We start from the raw sequence: 18,317 nt of genomic DNA on the forward strand, positions 1-18,317 counted from the left end.
TCCCTGTTTCCTTTCCTCCCTCCCAAGAAGAGCCAGAGGAAAAATAAGACATAATTGACAAAATTTTCAAAAGACTAGACATGCATAATAATCTGAGACATCTATAAACACATACCCATTATTTTCGAACTGGGGCTTATATTAAGGGCTAGACACAGAATTGTGCTGATGGTGGGCACACGGAGAATTCCAAGCAAAGGACAAGGCAAGACATCACACTGACATGTCCTGCTCATCAAGGAGTGGATTCACAGTGTAGAGCTCATAATAGAGATGCGTTGAGGAGAGACTGTTTTCGTAATCCACACACAGAAAAGAAAGCCTCTTAAATTCAGACTCCCAGACTACAACTGCTCCAACACTGACCTTGCTCAAAAGGATATTCATATGCCTGGTGGAAGCTTTGTTGACCTTTTCTAGTTCATAAAGACAGCTAATTCCAGGCTCCTTTTTAAGCATACATGTATGACTTAATCCACAAAAGAATAGGGTCTCTGCACCCTTATTGATGAGGAGTTCAAAACCTCCCTCTGTGTGCTATAGGGGCATTTTCTCCCTTCTTTGGGTGTTTTAATCATCCCTTTACCAGGAAGGTCTTTCAAATCTATCTAGGAAGAAATTACTTCTGCCAACCCTCAAGCACTTTGGATTCATAGTCTTGTTGTTAAAACTATTCTTTATTTAAATTCATTTAATTCCAAATAGAAACATTTTAAAATAATGTATTGTATGTATTCTGCAAGAATAATTTGTATATTGTCATAGTTTGAATGTGAAATATCCCATACTGTCTTAAATATTGACTGTTTAGTCTCCAGCCAAGAGCACTACTTTGAAATCAAGTTTCAGGAATTATTAGGAGGTAGGGAGTGGTGGTGGTCATGCCTTTGAAGACTATGCCTAGTCTACACTGCTTTCCTTCTCTCCAACATGAGGTGAAGACTAATCTCTCCTACCTGCTGTTCTGCACAAATTTATATATATAAGCATGGAATAACTGAATGGTCTGGAGCCGTGAGTTATAATCAATATTTCAAGTATTTTTGTCAAAATAATTTTAAAGTAATTGACACAGATATACTATGTAAGATATAACAAAACTTCATAAGAAGTAAATTTCATGTTACATCAGAATTTATTGCCATCCCATGCAAAATCAAGGTTCATATAGCTCCTGAGAAATGTGTTAAGCCACATGCAGCAAAACATGGAAAGAGCGTGTGATTCATCTGCAGATTTAGCTCTGATGTTAATACCCCAGAACTGACACAGCTCTTGATTGATGCCCTCAGCACCCAAAACTTCTTGCATCTGTCCTCACAGCATCTCTTGGTATGTGGATTTCTCCCTCAGAGTCACAGTGTTGCCTTCTCCATCATCTCCTGTCACATGTTCCAGGAAGAAAGGGAAGGTAAGTGAGTGTCAAACATACAACCCAGTCAAGTCCAACACTATACCAGTAGTTTTTCCAAATTTCAAAGCAGAGACACAAGTTTGTATGGCACTTATTCTGCAGAAAGAGACAAAATATACAAGCTTTTTGTTATGTATTTTCACTTTCGTTAAAATCAGGGATTGGCTGGTGCTGTGGATATGGCTCTGAATGCTGTGAATGTGTTGCTCTGATAGGTTAATAAATAAAGTGCTGATTGGCCAGTAACCAGGCAGGAAGTATAGGCAGGACAAGCTGAGAGGAGAATTCTGGGAACAGGAAGGCTCATTCAGGAGTCGCCAGCCACTGTCATGATGAGAAGCAAGATGTAAAGATACCAGTAAGCCACAAGCCACGTGGCAAGGTATAGATTTATAGAAATGGGTTAATTTAAGATATAAGATTTAGCTAGCAAGAATCCTGAGCCATTAGGCCATACAGTTTTAATTAATATAAGTTTCTGAGTGATTATTTTATAAGCAGCTGTGGGGTCCTTGGTGCCAGGCTAGCACAGGAAAGCCTTTAGCTGCAGGCTGGAGACAGAGTTTAGCAGTTAAGAGTTCCTGTTGCTCTTGAGGATCCAGATTCAGTTCCTAACACCCACATAGTGGCTTACAATTATCCATAACTCCAGTTCCAACCTAACACAAGATGTACACATAGTGCATATACATGTGTGCAGGTCAGAGATTCATACACATAAAATAAAAATAAATAAATAAATATTAAGTCAAGTTTGCTTATAAGAGAAATTTTGAGGAGGCAACTGTCATATAATCTGTCACCATTACTATGAGACTAGGAGACATGAGATTGTCAACTAATGGCCTACTACTGTATAAAAGACTGTTTTCTCAATGACAATTTTCACAAATCTTCAATTATCTTTGAACTCAGTCAATATCAAGATTTTATAGAAGTTTAGTTCACAGAGATTTATTCTAAAAAAAACATTATTAATAAACAATTGCTCTAAGGAATAAATGAGCAAGAAATATGGACATTCCCTATGTAGAGAGTATAAAGCAGAAATAAATGCTCAACCCAATTTACAATAAAGAAACATCAGTTCCAATACAGAAGTGTTCATTCATATCCATCAGATGGCCAGGAACTGACAAGTTGAACATCAAACATTTGCACTTACATGAGACAATGGCAGCTCCAAAGTTGGGGCTTGGAGTATTACACACTTTTAGAGCAATTGAGTGCTACCTCTTCAAACAGAATATGCATATAACTTGCAGTCTGTACACCTTCCAGAACCTGTGTGCTGTGCAGAGACCTTTCTGTAGACCCACAAGGCACATGTACATGCACACACAGATCACCTTGTACAATTATCACCCTCATTGAATTGCTTAGGTGAGCATGTTTTTGCCATACCTGGAATTAACTGCTAAGTACTTTCTTACTGATTGCCTGTATCATCCATTTTATGATTGGACATGAAATACTGTGCCTGTCAATTGGACTATGTCCTTATTCAATCCTCCACTTACGAAGCAATAATGCTAATGAAGCATTTATAAGTAGCCCTTTTAGATAATCCATTTTGTGTTGAGGTTCCAAACAAATGTTCTCTGATTTCATTATGGCTTTGAAATTTAAACACACACATACACACAAACCTTTTCTCTGAGAAGAGTTTTATTTTCCAGTTCTGTGGGCTGAACCCAGGGCCTCGAAGATCCCAGGCAACTGCTCTACCTTGGAGTTACATCTCAGGTTTAAGCAGCACTTTTAGGTGCTTATGCAAAAACTTCTGTAATGCTGAGGTCATCATTAAACACAATGTTTCTTTTCTTTCAGAAAAATGACTAATAAAATTGGCAAAATTAATCTGTGGTGTACTTAGTATGTCTGAATTCACTATAGTATTAACTTGGCTTTTGAGAAGGCATCCTATTAAGCAAGTTTATGTTTTGTCCTCGATTGAAAGTTTTTGATAAAAAAAAAAATGTATCACATACACCTGTGCACACATGTGCATACACAACATGCACACACACACAGAGAGAGAGAGAGAGAGAGAGAGAGAGAGAGAGAGAAACAGAGAGACAGAGATAAATAATATACTTGTCTTAGTTACTGTTCTTTTGCTGTGATTAGAAACAATAACTAAGGCAACTTATAAAAGAAAGCATTTAATTGAGGGCTCATCTAGTTTTAGAGGGTGAGTATTTGATCAGTGTAGGAGAAAGCATGGTGAAAGGCAGTCAGGCACAGTGCTGGAGTAGAAACTGAAAGCTTGCATCTTATCTGCAAGACTGAACCAGAGTAAAAGCAATACTGGGCTTGGTGCGGACTTTTGAATCCTCAGCTCAGTGAAACACTTCCACCAACAAGACCACGCCTCCTCATCCTTCCTAAACAGTCCACCAACTGGGAACTAAACATTCATAAAATGAGCCTTTGGGGGGGCCATTCTCATTCAAACCATGGATAATAACAGCATTAATAGACACAGCATTATTAATATTTATGGAAATACAAACAAACCCACGTCATATAGCATTATCCTTCTAGGCAAACAGCTGGAAATAAAACTGAGTTCCTATCTAGGGTTGGTGTGGATATTCAACACCTAGAACTCTCATAGACTACTGATAGGAAAAGTACTGGGACCTTGACTGTGAATATGATTGTTTCAAATTCTTGCTGCTTACAATGATGGGGTAAAACCTCTAATTTTGGAGTGAATATATCCCTTCCCCTTTACATTGTTCTTGCTAAAGCATTTTATCACAACAACATAAAAAGAAACTGTGATGTAAATTTATTTCTCTGGCTTTGAGAAAACACCTTGACCAAGGCAACTTACAAAAGAAAGTAATTAATTGAGTTTATAGGTTTGAGTCTGTGATGGCAGAGCAGAGATGATAGCAGGAACAGATCTACATATTGATCTACAAGTAGGAAACTGAGAAAGCTAACTCAAAATGGAATGAGTCTTTTGTAACTTCAAATTCTATTCCAAAGGCACACTTCCTCCATCAAGGCCACACTTTCTAACACTCCATAAATAAATACCAATTGGAGATTATTCCAGTGTGAACCAGGCCTTTTGTTAATGTCTTTATGACTTTCAGCACAAGCTTTGGCTTCAGTTTTAAATCTGCCCCTTTTGGTCTCCAAACTATACACTTTGTATTTCTTTTTGCCCAACTTGTTATTTTATTACAGACCTGGGTAAGAGTAATTATTAGTAACCATGCCACAGAGTCAATATTGGACTCTCTTGAGATCTCTTCCACCAAAAAATTTTAAGTTAACTATGGGTAAATTCTTAAGACAAAGGCAGAAAGCAGCCACATTCTTTGCCAAAATGTCACAAGAATGGTCTCCAGTCGACTTACCAATATTGTTCCTATCTGAAATCCCTTGAGTTGGGCTAACACAGTCCACATTGGTCTCAGCACTACTGTCTTCCGAACTCCAAACACAATGATGACTAAAAACTCCACTTACAGCATAGAGTTGCTTTATTAGCCCTGACCCTAAAGTTCCAATGTCTTCCACATGCCTCAAAAAAATGTCAGCTTACAAAAGAAACCATTTAATTGAATTGGGTTTACAGTTTCTGAGGGTTAGAGTCCATGATGGCTGAGCAAAGACATGGTGGCAGGAACAGCTGAGAGCTCACATCTTGATCCACAAAAGAAGCAAAGAGAGCTAACTAAAAATCTCATGGATCTTTCAAAACAAAGTTTGCCTTCAGTAGTATATTTCCTCCAACAAACACAAACTTCTTAATATCTCAAGCAGCCACTGACTAGATACCATGTGTTTAAAACATAGGTGGTTACCATTATCATCCACAGCACCACATTGTCACAACTGCTGTTAGTTATTATGTGCAATTACCCTGCTATATCCAGTAATCACTGTTTCCCTGTAGTCACAAATTCTGGCTCTTACTCTTCTACAATGATCCTTGAGACTTGAAAGAAGGAGATGGGATATAGATGTTCCATTTAGGGCTTAAAATTCTTCAGGTTTTACTTTGTGCACACTGACCTCTTGTGAGTCTATATTAATCATCATCTACTACAACCATAAGTTTATCTCATGATGTTTGAGAGAAATACTAATCTATAAGTATAATGCTTGTCATTAGAAATCAGTTTAATACATTTATTTATTCTTATACAATCCTTATAATCTTTTTCACAAAGTTCTTGTCTATGACTATATCTTGAAATGTTTCCATAGAACATTTTCAAAACTTTGGGTCTTTCATTAAAGTCTTTGATCCACTTTGAATACACATTTGTGCAGGATAAGAGGCATACACTTCAATTTATTCTTCTACCTGAGGATGTCTAGTTTGCATCACTGTTATGTTTTATTTGTCTGACAATAAAAGAATAAGGAAAGTGTCACAAATCTTCAATAAAAATAATCAAATTTATTTTTTAAGTAAAAATATGATCCAAATGTGGCAATCCACATGTCTATTGTCAACATTTGTAAAGCTGAGACAGAGGAATCGCATCAAATTCTAGGCCAGCCTGAGCTGCAGAGTAAGTTATGGTCCAGGGTGGCTAAAAAGTGACACTCCATCTTCAAAATTCTACAATCAGAAATATAACAGAAGCAAACAAGATAGAAATAGAGTGATTTATTTTAGTAGAATTTTGTTTTTAAGTATTTATATTGAATGAAAATCTAAACAAAACACTATGTTGACAGTGCCTTTGACAGTTTTACTTCTACTTTCAGGTCACATATACATGCAAGCTTTTATTTATCTTCATAAAATCTAGGGACCACAAATGAAAGAAAACATTATATGTGTCATTGAGAGTGTCTTTATTCTCTTAATATGATTGTTTTCAATTGTACCTATGTTCTTAAAACTGACATAATTTCATCCTTTATTTGGACTCATATTTCAAGACAGTAAAGTCTTCAGAACTTTCTCATTTTGAACTTCAAATTTTAAGATAATAGAGTTTGGCAAAAAATATATCACTTCAATTCTACATGCTGCCTCTGTTACCAGACACTGGCTTTTTAATCAGTCCCTGTACCTTTATGCTGTTAAAATACCTGTGAATTTCAAGTACAATATAATTGGCATTATAACAAATGATCTAGCAGAGTGTTGTTGAACATTACAGGACACAGAGCTATGATATTCCATTGTTGCTATGAATAGAAACACCCAGACACCAATTACCATCTCATTGCTGTGACTGCTTACTGATCCTGTTGTGCTCATCAAACTTACATCTTTCTAGTTCATATTTTGATTTCAAAAAGTTGTGCTAAGAAAAGATTAAATTTATTATGAATGCAAATAAATGTGAAGCACACAAAGCTAATTAAGTTTATAACCACTGAGAATAAAATGAATAGGAAAATTAAATTGCTTTGCTTCAAGGAAAATCTTTTAGGAAACATTTGTTGAGTAAACACAAATGCATTTAAGAATATTTTCTTACACAGTTGATATTTGACTAGTATTTTCACCAGTGACAACAATATGAATTTCCTTTAATTTTTAAGGCACTTAACTATGGTCGTAATATCATATCACTTCTGAGTATTGTAGTGTATGAGTGAGAAGAATTATACTTCCTAAACATTTAAATAGAGCTTCAAAAATTGTTAAAGCTAGTAGTGGGAAAATAATACATTATAACACTGAAAAACCTGAAATTAAGCAAAGAGAAAATTTATGAGAAACAGCTGAGAGTTTTTGTGCTAAAATAATATGAACTAAATAATGTTTTCACAGTTGTGACATGTATATTCTCTTTGTGTTTTTATCCCTGCTAGTCCATAAATGCTTAGATATTCAGCAACAATATTTAATATACATACACATATTTTAATCACAATGGGGAAATTTTTCAATTTTGAAATGCATCTGTGATCATTTTTATTAATTCTAAATCCTATGCAACCAATCAGTTTGTTCAGCTGGACATTTGGCAGTAATAACATCCTTTTTGTTTACCAGCTGACAGGTTTGTTGATGTCCCCATGACGCCTTTCCATGGTGAGGCAGAGTTTAGATTGACTCTGGGGTATTTACACATGATGGAGGTAATCTCTTTCTTTTTCTGAGACTCACAAACAAAGCAGTTAAATCCCCATCACAAATGACTATTCTGGGACTCATTACACTTTTCATAGGCCTGGATCTTTTTGTTTCTGAGTCCCTAAAACATTTATATAGGGCAATGAAATTTTCAAAGAACCTGAGCCAATTCCTTTAACAAAGAATGAGACTCATTGCTTTGAAAGATTCCGTTTTCTTGTGATAGGGAGGATATCATCCAAAGACTAAGAAAGAATTGGAATAATGAAGAATAAAAACTGCTTCTAAGGTTGAGACAGGATAGGCATACTTTTCCAAAGCTGCTTATTTCGTTCAAGTGTTCATTGACTTGTTATTGTGACAGGCTTTTCTTGAGGTACTACCAGTGCCAGGCTGTGTGAGAGTCTCTTTGGTAAGCCAGTGGAATAGCCTCAGATCAGTCTCAGCTCAGTCCAGCAGAAGAAAAACACCTATGAACATATTTTTTTACAATAATGGGCTAGGGTCCATACAAAAGAGAGTGGAGAGTCCTGGTGTGGGAAAGAGAAGGTTTGCTGTGGAACAATCCTTTTCTACAATATAAATATGTATTACTCTCATTGGGTAATCAAAATCTGACAGGCCAGTAGCTGGGCAGGAAGTTAGGTGGGAAAGCCAACCTGAGAATAATGGGAAGAAGGCCAGAGTCAGGAGAGATGCCAGCCAGTTGCACAAAAAGCAAGACTTGCTAGAGAATAGGTAAAGCCACGGGTCACATGGCAATACATAGATTATTAGAAATGGGTTAATTTATGTGTAAGAGTTAGCTAGTAATGATCCTGAGCTATTGGTCAAGCATTTATAATTCATATTCAGTCTCTGAGTAAGTTATTTGGGACTGGATGGTCAGGATAGGAAATGTCCATTTACAGAATTCTAATGTGGGTCTGAAATTTCCACATAAAACCTGACAAAGATTAAAAAAGGAATCTAGACACATAAGAACAGAGTCAAGCATGACTTCTGTTTGCTGGCAGTGAACAGAGATTGCTTCCTGGCTCAGTGCTAGCAGCAAAAATGGGCAGCTCTTTTAAGAGATCCTACTACCAAACACTTATAAGGTGTTTATGAGCAGCAGGTCAGCTACTTGGTGATGGCATGGACATAGAAACTTCCCAGAGTTTGTGCAGTAAACATGGCTTTCAGAGATGGTGGTAAACGTACTTCTGCCGTGAGACCCAACTCTCAGGGAATCAATGGGGAGGAGCCAGCAACAGCATGCCATGATGATCTAAGTTACACAGCAGGTTTTATTTTTGCTCATGCAGACAGAAAAGGTTACAGATGCACCATAAGGACAGATTCAGACAAAAAGAGCCTCTAATGCCATGATAGAGGCATCATGAGGATAGAGAGAATCCAGGTGCTAGAGAAGTTCCCAGGAATCCACAAGGATGACCCCAGCTTAGACTACTGGCAATACTGGGGAGAGTGCCTAAACTGACTTACCCCAGTAATCAGATCAGTGACTACCCTAGCTGTCATCATTGAGTCTTTCTCCAGTAACTGATGGAAGCAGATGCAGAGATACACAACCAAACACCAGGCTGAGCTCCAGGAGTCCAGTTGAAGAGAAGGAAGAGGGATTCTATGAGCAAAGGGCATCAAGGTCATGATGGGGAAACCTACAGAGACAACCAAACCAAACTAGTGGGAACTCATGAAATTTAGACCAACACCTGTGGAGCCTCAGCACCATGCACTCTGCATAATCAAGACAGTTGTGCAGCTTGATCTGCTTAAGAGGCCCTCTGGCAATAGGACCAGGATCCATCCCTGTGCATGAGCTGGCTTTTTTTGGAACTCACTACCTATGGTGGGACACCTCACACAGCCTTGAGGCAGAGGAAGTGGCTTGGACCTGCCTCTATTGAATGTACCAGGTTGTGCTGACTCCCCATGGGAGGCCTTACCTTCTTGTAGGAAGGAATAGGGGGTTAGTGGGTGGGGGAAGGCTGAAAGGTGGAAAGAGGGAAGAGAGGGAATCTGTGATTGGTATGTATAATGAATAAAAAAAAATCTTAAGGAAAAAAAGAGCCTCTAACAGGTCACAGTGTGTCCAAAAAATATGTGTAGGCTTGGGAGATATATATAGACAAACTTAGATTAAAAAAAAATATAGCTTTTAAATAAAGTCCTTGAAAAGGGAATAGAGTAAGTAATAAAAATATAATAAGCCATGTAAAGATGGAAAATACCCAGACAGTCTGGAAACTATGTTACTGTGTTGTCTTTAAATTTTTTGACTACTAATGAACAAATGATAACTGCTAAGAGACGTTTGACTATGAAAGCTGCTAGATTAAATCAACCTATATATTTTAAAAATACCTTGACTTCAAAATTTAAGTCAAAAGATATGCTACTTCTGGAAAGAGGTTCTGTTTTTATTTCCACAGGAAATGAGAGGTTCTGGATTCATTCTGGGTTGAGAAAAATCAAGTTTGATCAATCAAATGGCCCAGGTGACCCAACACTTTAGAGCATCTCTGTTGCAGCTTCCTCTGAGTTCTACATACAGACAGCTTCAAGGCTGCTTGTTGAGATGATCCAGCCTCACAGAATACTCCAGTCGGGACTTGACCAATAATCTTGAATTTTCTCAGGATCCTCCCAAGATTACCAGCACCCCCAATCAGCAGGAAATAGTCTAGAAAACTAAGCCCACATTCCTAAAAATAAATTACAAATGTTTGTCATCATTTAGGGGAGTTGGGTACAAGTTGTTATGGATACTGGTCAGGAAAACAAAAAATGCTAAACAACAGAAATTAGATTCAGGGATCTTGTTTTGAAAATAAAAAGGGGAGATATAGAAATGATAGAATAAAAGAGTAGGTTATTGAATCTATTTTTATCCAAAAAGCAACTACCTCTTTCTACACATCCATACCAGCATTTGCTGGCATTTGACTTTTGTAACTTAACCATTCTGATTGGAGTAAGATGAATTCTCAAAGCAGTTTTAATAGCCATTTTCCAGAAAGCTAAGGATATTAAACATTCTTATAAATGTTTCTCATGTATTTTCATCTTTTAAGAACTCTCTATATAGTCCCATGGCCCAATTTTAATTTCAGATTATTGTCTGTTTATGTTTAGTTTCTTAGTTCATTGTATATTCTGAACACTGACCTGCTATCAGATGTATATCTGGTGAAATTATTTAAGCCTCTTTACTTTTCTGTATAGAAGCTTTTTAGTTTCAAGAGTTTGGAATTACTATTACTTGTTGGTCTTCATGCACTATCACAGTGCCAAGCAGAAAGCCCTTTCCTGTGCCAATAAAGTCAGGCATATTCCTTGCTTTATCTTCTATCATATTCAAGGTATCTGGCCTTATGATAAGGTTCTTGGTCCACTTGGACTTGAATTTTTTGTAGGGTTAGCCATAATGATTCAATTCCATTCAAATATTCTTATAAAAGAAAGTAACTTTCCCAAGATCAAAATGATGAAAGTTTGAATATGTGGGTTTCAAATCCAGGTAATCTAATTATATGACTACTCAATTAAAACTAATTTTTCTAACATTATTTTCATTTGGTTGGTTGGTTTTGGTTTTTTATAATTAATTTTTTATTAAACATTTCCATGCCATATATTTCAATCATATTTTTTTCCTCTCTGAACTCCTCCTAGATCCTCCTCATGGTACTAACTAACTTACCCAACTTCATGTGTTATCTGTCTAGCTGTCTGGCTGTCACATATCATCCATCTCTATTTCTCATAAAAAGCACAAATAAACAAAAATAAAAATACAAACTAAAAAAATCAAAAAGAATATGAAGTCTGTGTTTGCAAGCTACTACTGAACATGGGACTTGCCCTGGGGTGTTCTTAATATTCCCAGTGACACTCCATTGGAGACAAATGATATTCTCTTTCTTAGCAGGTATCACTAGCAAGTAGCTCCTTGGTTAGAGGCTGGAATTGTCTCCACCTTTGCCTCTCAGTTCTGGGATGTTGCCTTGCTTGAGCCTATGTAGGTCTTACACATGCTGTCACAGTCTTTGTGATTTTATATGTGTATCAGTCCTGTTGAGTTTGGTAGTAGCCATTTCCTTGGAGTGATCGATCACATCTGGTACTTACAATCTTTCTGCCTCCTTTTCCACATAGACACTTAAATTTTGAGCGAAGGAGTTTGATCACATTTATGAATGAGTGCTCTGAAGTTTGTCTGTCTGTCTGTCTGTCTGTCTGTCTCTCTCTCTCTCTCTCTCTCCACATTGTTCCATTTCAGGACATTATTTTAATTACTCTCAAGTACAAGTAGAATCTTCTCTGCTGAAGGTTCTACAATTCTCTGTTTTGTGAGCATAGCAGAATGTCATTAGGAGTCATTTTAGTGCTATGTCTTTTTAGCAGAATAACAATAGTAGGTTTTCCCTTAAGCCCATGACTTATCTAGTCTCAGGTTCTTGGACAATTTAGCAGTGTCATATAGTGGGTTCTGTTTCATGGAGTGGGCTTTAAAACAAATCAAAAAGTCTGTAGCATAAATCCTAATTGGTCTTATATAATAAAAACCTAGAGTCAAATATAGGTGTAAATGCTGAAAGATCAGAGACACAAAGGAGCAAGCCACAGCCACTTCTTGCCTCTACCAAACCCTCACACTGAAAGGGACTGAGCTCCTGTCCCCTCCTGCCTCTCTCTGCCCGGGCATATCACTTCCTATCTCCATTTCCCTAGTGCTGGGATAAAGGCATGTGTTCCCAAGTACTGGGATCAAAGTGTGTGTCACCACTGCCTGACTCTGTTTCTCCTTTAGACTGAATCAATCTTATGTAGCCCAGGGTGGCCTTGAACTTACAGAAATCCATCTACCTCTGCCTCCTGAGTGCTAGGATTAAAGGTGTGTGCCACCACTGCCTGGCTTCTATGGCTAACTAGTAGCTTAGCTCCTCACTCTGATCTACAGGCAAGCTTTATCTGTTAAAGCACAGACAAAATATCACCACAAAAGTCATTGGCTACTTCCATAAAATTTGTGCTACTCTTATATCAATAATCTCACAGGCAGGTTGCAATTATAGGTCAGAGCATTTGTAGCTGAGTGATATGGATGTAGGAGTAACCAACCGTCTTATTAAATAAGAAACACAGAACCAATGTAAAAGAGAAAGCCAAGAGGTCAGAGCTCAGAGCTAAAATCTCACCCTTCCTCCTGCCGTGGTTCCAGTTTCCCAAAAGAGAGCTGTTTCCCTGTGTGTAAGTTGTTTCATAGTCATTCTGCCTTCTCATTGGTTGTAAACCCAAACACATGACTGCCTCGTCACTGTCTGTATGTACAGCCCTCCAGGTCTTAAAGGCATATGTCTCCAATGCTGGCTGTATCCCTGAACACACAGAGATCTATGGGATTAAAGATGTGTGCCACCACCGCCACACTCTGTCTATGGCTCTAATAGCTCTGACACCCGAGCAACTTTATTTATTAACATACAATCAAAATCACATTTCAGTACAATTAGAATACCACCACATATGGATGATAACTTTCTTTTCCAGTAGGAGCATGCAAATATTTTCCAGCATGATGAATGCTAGGCAGTAGAGATTGGTGGGCACCAGTGCTGATCTCTCATTGTTTAATGACGTGAGTAAGTTATGTCTCCAGAAACAAGGCCTTACTACCAGGTTATGAAGATTAACCAATAACTTTGGCAATAACCTGTGATATTTGGTCAGGGAAGGTCTATGAGATTTCTTTGGCCAATGATTAAACAAGATGTAAACATTCTTGGCACTGGAGGTTTTATTCAGTGGCATAAGTTTTCTACTTTAAGGCATTATCTCTCCCATTATATAGTGACCACATTTAAATTTTTCTCATTTATGTACATATTTCAGGAACTTCTGTGGTAGTAGCTTCCCACATAGCTTTTCAGAAGGCTATCAGTGTTAAAGGTGTACATCCCCATATTCTTTCCTTTATCCTCCCTTCCCATCCCTCTCCCCATTTAATCCTTCTATTCTAGTTTCTCCTTTACCTCTTTATAACATTATATTCATTTTCCTCTCCTTGGAAGATCCTCTCCTTCCCCCTGGTCCCTTACTAGATACTCAACCTCTGCATACCTAAAGCTTAAAGAAAAAACAACATGTAATATCTGTCTTTTGACATCTGAGCTACCTCACTCAAGAAAATTTATTCTAGCTCTATTTACCTGAAATATTCATAATTCCATTTTCTTAACAGCTGTATAATATTCCATTGTATAATTATACAATGTTTTTGTTATTCCTTCACAGGTTGATGGCTATATGGGCTATTTCCAGTTCCTGGCTATTATAAATAGAGCATAAATGAACATGGATGAGCAAGAATATCTATAATAATATTTAGAGTCTTTTCAGTATATATCTAAGAGCTGTATATTGGGATCTTGTGGTAGATCGATTTTCAGCTTTTGAGCTTTTGAGAAGCCTCCACACTGATTTCCTTAGTGGCACTAGTTTGCATCCCCACCAGGGATTATTAAGTTTTTCCCACATCCTTGCCAGCATGTGCTGTCATTAGCTTTATTGACCCGGACCAGTCTGGCTGGGGTAAGCTGAAATCTGAAAGTAGCCATCAGGTAAATGCAAATTAAAACTACTTTAAGATTTCTAGATTTTTCTTTAATTAGAGGCATCAATAGTGAACTTTCTAAAAATATTTATACACAGCAATAGCATTTTCTGCCATTTCCTGTCATATTACTTTGTACAAACACTTAGCAATCTGGACTGTGATTCATTGTATTATTATTATTGCATCACATTGGAAGAATGTGAAAATTACTCACTCTGATGTCATCATTAGTGAATGTTTGTGTCTTTTGACACATGGCTTAACAGGTCTCTGTGATATGTATGGCAGAGCGCTGTAGTAAGAGCTTAAGTAGCTATTAAAAATTTGGTTGATGACACAAAGCACTAAAAGAGAAGAGATGGACTCAATTTGTTATAATTTTAAAACTATATCTGTTCTGTGTGTAGATGTTGTGTGTGTCTTTGTGTTTTGTGTGTATATATTATGAAAGCATGTTTGTGTGCATGTGTGTACACATGAGCACACTGCTATATGTGTGAAGGCAAGAGGGAAACTTTTGGAAATCGGTTCTCTCTTTCCACCACATTGGTCTCAAGGATCAAAGTCAAGTCATTAGGCTTGGCAGCAAGAGCCGTTACCTACTTAACCAGAGTGTCTCTGGATCCTGAATCTGTACCATGGGTATTAACCATAGACCAGGGCTCTCAAGCCTATGGCAGGGCTAGTCTTTAGCAATTGTTGCTCTAGTGTTCAAGGCAGTTCAAGATTGGTTAAATGTCCTTGTAGCACCTCTTGCTCTTGGACTAGGGGTATGTTTGGCAAATGGGAGGGATTCTGTCTATAGTCAAAAGGTGGCACAATTGTGGTTGCTGCTCAGGAGGGCAGTGTGGGAATGTCTCCAGAAATGACTTTCAGTTCTCTAAATGATGCAACATTTTAGTTTTTTTTTTTTTCTGAAAAGCAAGCCACTGGTGATCAGAGTGGCACCCACTGGATGGCTTATATTGATAGGACCCTGTTTCTTGTTAGGTCCTAGTTATGTTCAAACATCTCATGTATTTTCATGTGCCTGTGCAGTACTTCTCCATTGATTTATCCGCGGTGTTGTCTAAAGTTTTAAAACTGGATATTTGACACTTCCCAAACTTATTAAGCATTTAACAATAGTTGTCTATGTGTTATGTTTTAGGGGAAGAAAAGTTGAATCTCATATTTCGCCATCTTGTTGCTGCTATTTGTTTCTTTAATTTCTTCTATATCAAATTGTCAAAGGAGCTGGATGTCTTAGCCCAGGCTTGTAATATCATCTCTTAGGAGACTAAATCAGGACTGTACAAGTTCTGGAACAACCTGTGGCTGCTAAGACCTTGCTCTAAAAAAATGAAATACAATGGAAAATTATGAATATTAAACCAATAAAGATAAAAGCAAAAGATGTTTCTTAAAGTAAACGTCATGGAGTAAATAAAATAATAAAACTATCAAATATCTGAAGAAAAGGTCACACAGATACATAATATGTGAAATGACATTGGAAAAAATAGTATAAAAATGCTTTTTTAAATGTGAATTAAAACAGGGATAATAAGAACAGAGGACAGTAGTGTCCTGTTTTAAAACCTTGAGAACAATGAGTATTTCAAAGGAAAACATAAAATTGTAGAACTTGGTTAAAATATATATAAAAGGCTTCTAACAGCAATTGAAAATGCACAATAACATAATGAAATTTCCAAGATTGCATGGTCTCACATAGATGGAAATCTCACTAATTCATTTAGCCAATCAGTTATTGGTTATAGAAGTACTTCAGATGCTCAGAATTTGCATGTGCAAGGTTCTGGATTAGATTATCTCATAAAAGAAATAAAGAAACAAACAAACTAATTAATGAATAAAATCATTACTACATTGCCACTGATAAAGTTGACTTAGAAAAGGGAAAAATGACTACAAGTAATATTCATGCAGAAATGAAAATTCTAAATAAAAATAGAATACAACTATGGGTAACGAAGAAGTAAGTGGAAATTATGGTTGTGTTTCTGGAGAGCAACAGAGGAATCTTGAACTATTAGAATTCTAACAACCTAAACTGTGGGGTCACCAATCAATAGAAAAGTCATATGGCCATTGTAAATGTACACAAAAAAGTGATCTGAGGCCATTTCAAATAAAATTGTCAGTAACAGAATAGGAAGCAAGCACTTACATGTAAGAGAGATTGTCAAAATCACTTAACAAGCTCCATTTTAAAACGTGAAAAACAAAACTATTTCTACTGAAGACAGAAATGGGGCAAAAATGCTGGGGATTTTTGCTGATCATTCTACTTCTTGAGGGATTTTAGAAAATACGATAAAACAAGATAATAAGATAAACATGCTTATATTAGATCTAGAAATACATAACATGTATGTGAAAAAGTAACATATAAAATAAGTATTTTAAGTAAGTCATTACAGACAATTTACTAAATGGCAATCATACAGATCACTATTTCAGATGAAAACCAAATTTATTCAATAAAATTTAAATATATAAATAAAATACATGCTTTATTAATAAATACTAATAATAAAATAAGTTAGAAAACTTTGAGAACCTCAACATGCTCTACTTCACTAATGGTAAGAAAATCTAAATTAGAGTGACCATCACTTCATTCATATTAGAGAAATTAACCCAGGTCATTATACCTGCTGCTTATCATGATTCTTATACCTTGCTGGTGGAAGAATAAATTGCTAAAAATATTTTCAAAAATTAAGTGATCTTCATTTAAGTAATATGACATCTGAAACTACCTACATACAAAGGATTAAAATACATAAGATTATTTTTCATGAGCATGGATACTTGTATATGTTTCTGGAAAAAAATGAAACAAGTGACTCCCCATCAAATAGTAAATAGGTGAATAAATGTTGCCATACACATGATATATGTGCATGCTATACTACACATGTTGTCTGTATTATCAAACAATATTTTAAAATCGAGGATAAATTTTTCATTTAATCTAAAAATATGAATCTAGTCATTTACCCAAATATAGCCTCATTTCATAAAATAAATGAAAAATACATTTATAAGTACATGAATCTATTGTTCATTTTATAAACAACATAGAAGGTATGCAAATTAACAGATTTTGAAAACCAATTGTGTAGAGCATGATAGTCTCAGAAAGTGAAGCATTAAAGGGTGTATTAAGGTTCTTCTGAGAAACAAAATAAATTAATATAAATATATGACAGGTAGGTAAATAGATGCTTGTGTATTCTCTTTAACTTTGACAGTTTTGCACTGTATACAATATATTTTCATAATTTTTCACCCTCATTTCTCTCATTTCTATCCCTCTTCCGTTGAAAAACTTCTCAAAAAGTCTCCTTCAACTTACATCTTTTTTTCTTGTATAGGATTCACTGAATTTGATTATGAATTCTCACATGTTCACAGTTTGAAGGTTAATTACTAAAGAATGATCTACTTTTTGGTGAGTACGTCATTGAATAAAATAGCATGCCCTTGCCCCAGAAATCATTAACTGCCCACAGTACCTCAAGAAGAGATCTCATATGCCCTTCCCCTCCACACAGCCCTTGATGTTTTGTTGACAGGCCCAATTTAGGGGATGTGTTGTGCGGTTTACCAGAGCTGCAATGAGTACATCCATGCGTAATGTCTGTGAGAAATTTGTTGTGATATATTATCTTACTCTCCAGTTCTTAAATTCTTACCATACTCTTTTCCCAGAGCTTAGGAGGTGGGTGCATTGACCTCACACTTAGTTTCACACACTATGCCCTTACTTGCTGTTGGCACTTTGTGATCAGTTATGAACTTCTGCGTTAACAGTTCTCAGCTTCAAGAAGTTTCTCCATCAAGGGCTGGGAGAAGCACTAATCATGAATACAGAACAGATATTAGAAGGTAGTTTAGCACATTCATCTAAAAAAAATAATAGTAATAGTTTCTCCTTTAGAGCCTAGGGTGTCCTTAAACACTGGCTACAGACAAGGTTTACAATATCAAACATGAGCTCACTCCTGTGGAGCTAGCCTCAAATCCAATCAGAGAGCAGTTGGTTTCCTTCATCATAATCATGCCATTATTGCAGCATCAGGCACAACTTTATTTCTTCTGTGGTGTTAGGAATGAAATCCATGGCTTTGTTTGTTTGCTATACCACTGAGCAAGACTGTAAATCTAGCAGAGGATATTTGATTAATATGTTTGAT

General features: G+C 36.5%; 1 long non-coding RNA gene across 1 annotated transcript; it reads right to left on the reverse strand.

Annotated features, from left to right (window-relative positions):
• Positions 1–1,116: 1,116 nt before the first annotated feature.
• Positions 1,117–18,069, reverse strand: LOC143274144 (uncharacterized). The gene is made up of 2 exons (XR_013052575.1): positions 17,889–18,069; positions 1,117–1,382 (listed from the first exon to the last, which is right to left on the reverse strand). It is a non-coding gene; the product is annotated as an uncharacterized LOC143274144 (long non-coding RNA).
• Positions 18,070–18,317: the final 248 nt, after the last annotated feature.

The sequence above is a fragment of the Peromyscus maniculatus genome, chromosome 7 (genome assembly GCF_049852395.1).
Source record: "Peromyscus maniculatus bairdii isolate BWxNUB_F1_BW_parent chromosome 7, HU_Pman_BW_mat_3.1, whole genome shotgun sequence".
In the NCBI taxonomy this organism is placed as follows: Eukaryota; Metazoa; Chordata; class Mammalia; order Rodentia; family Cricetidae; genus Peromyscus; species Peromyscus maniculatus.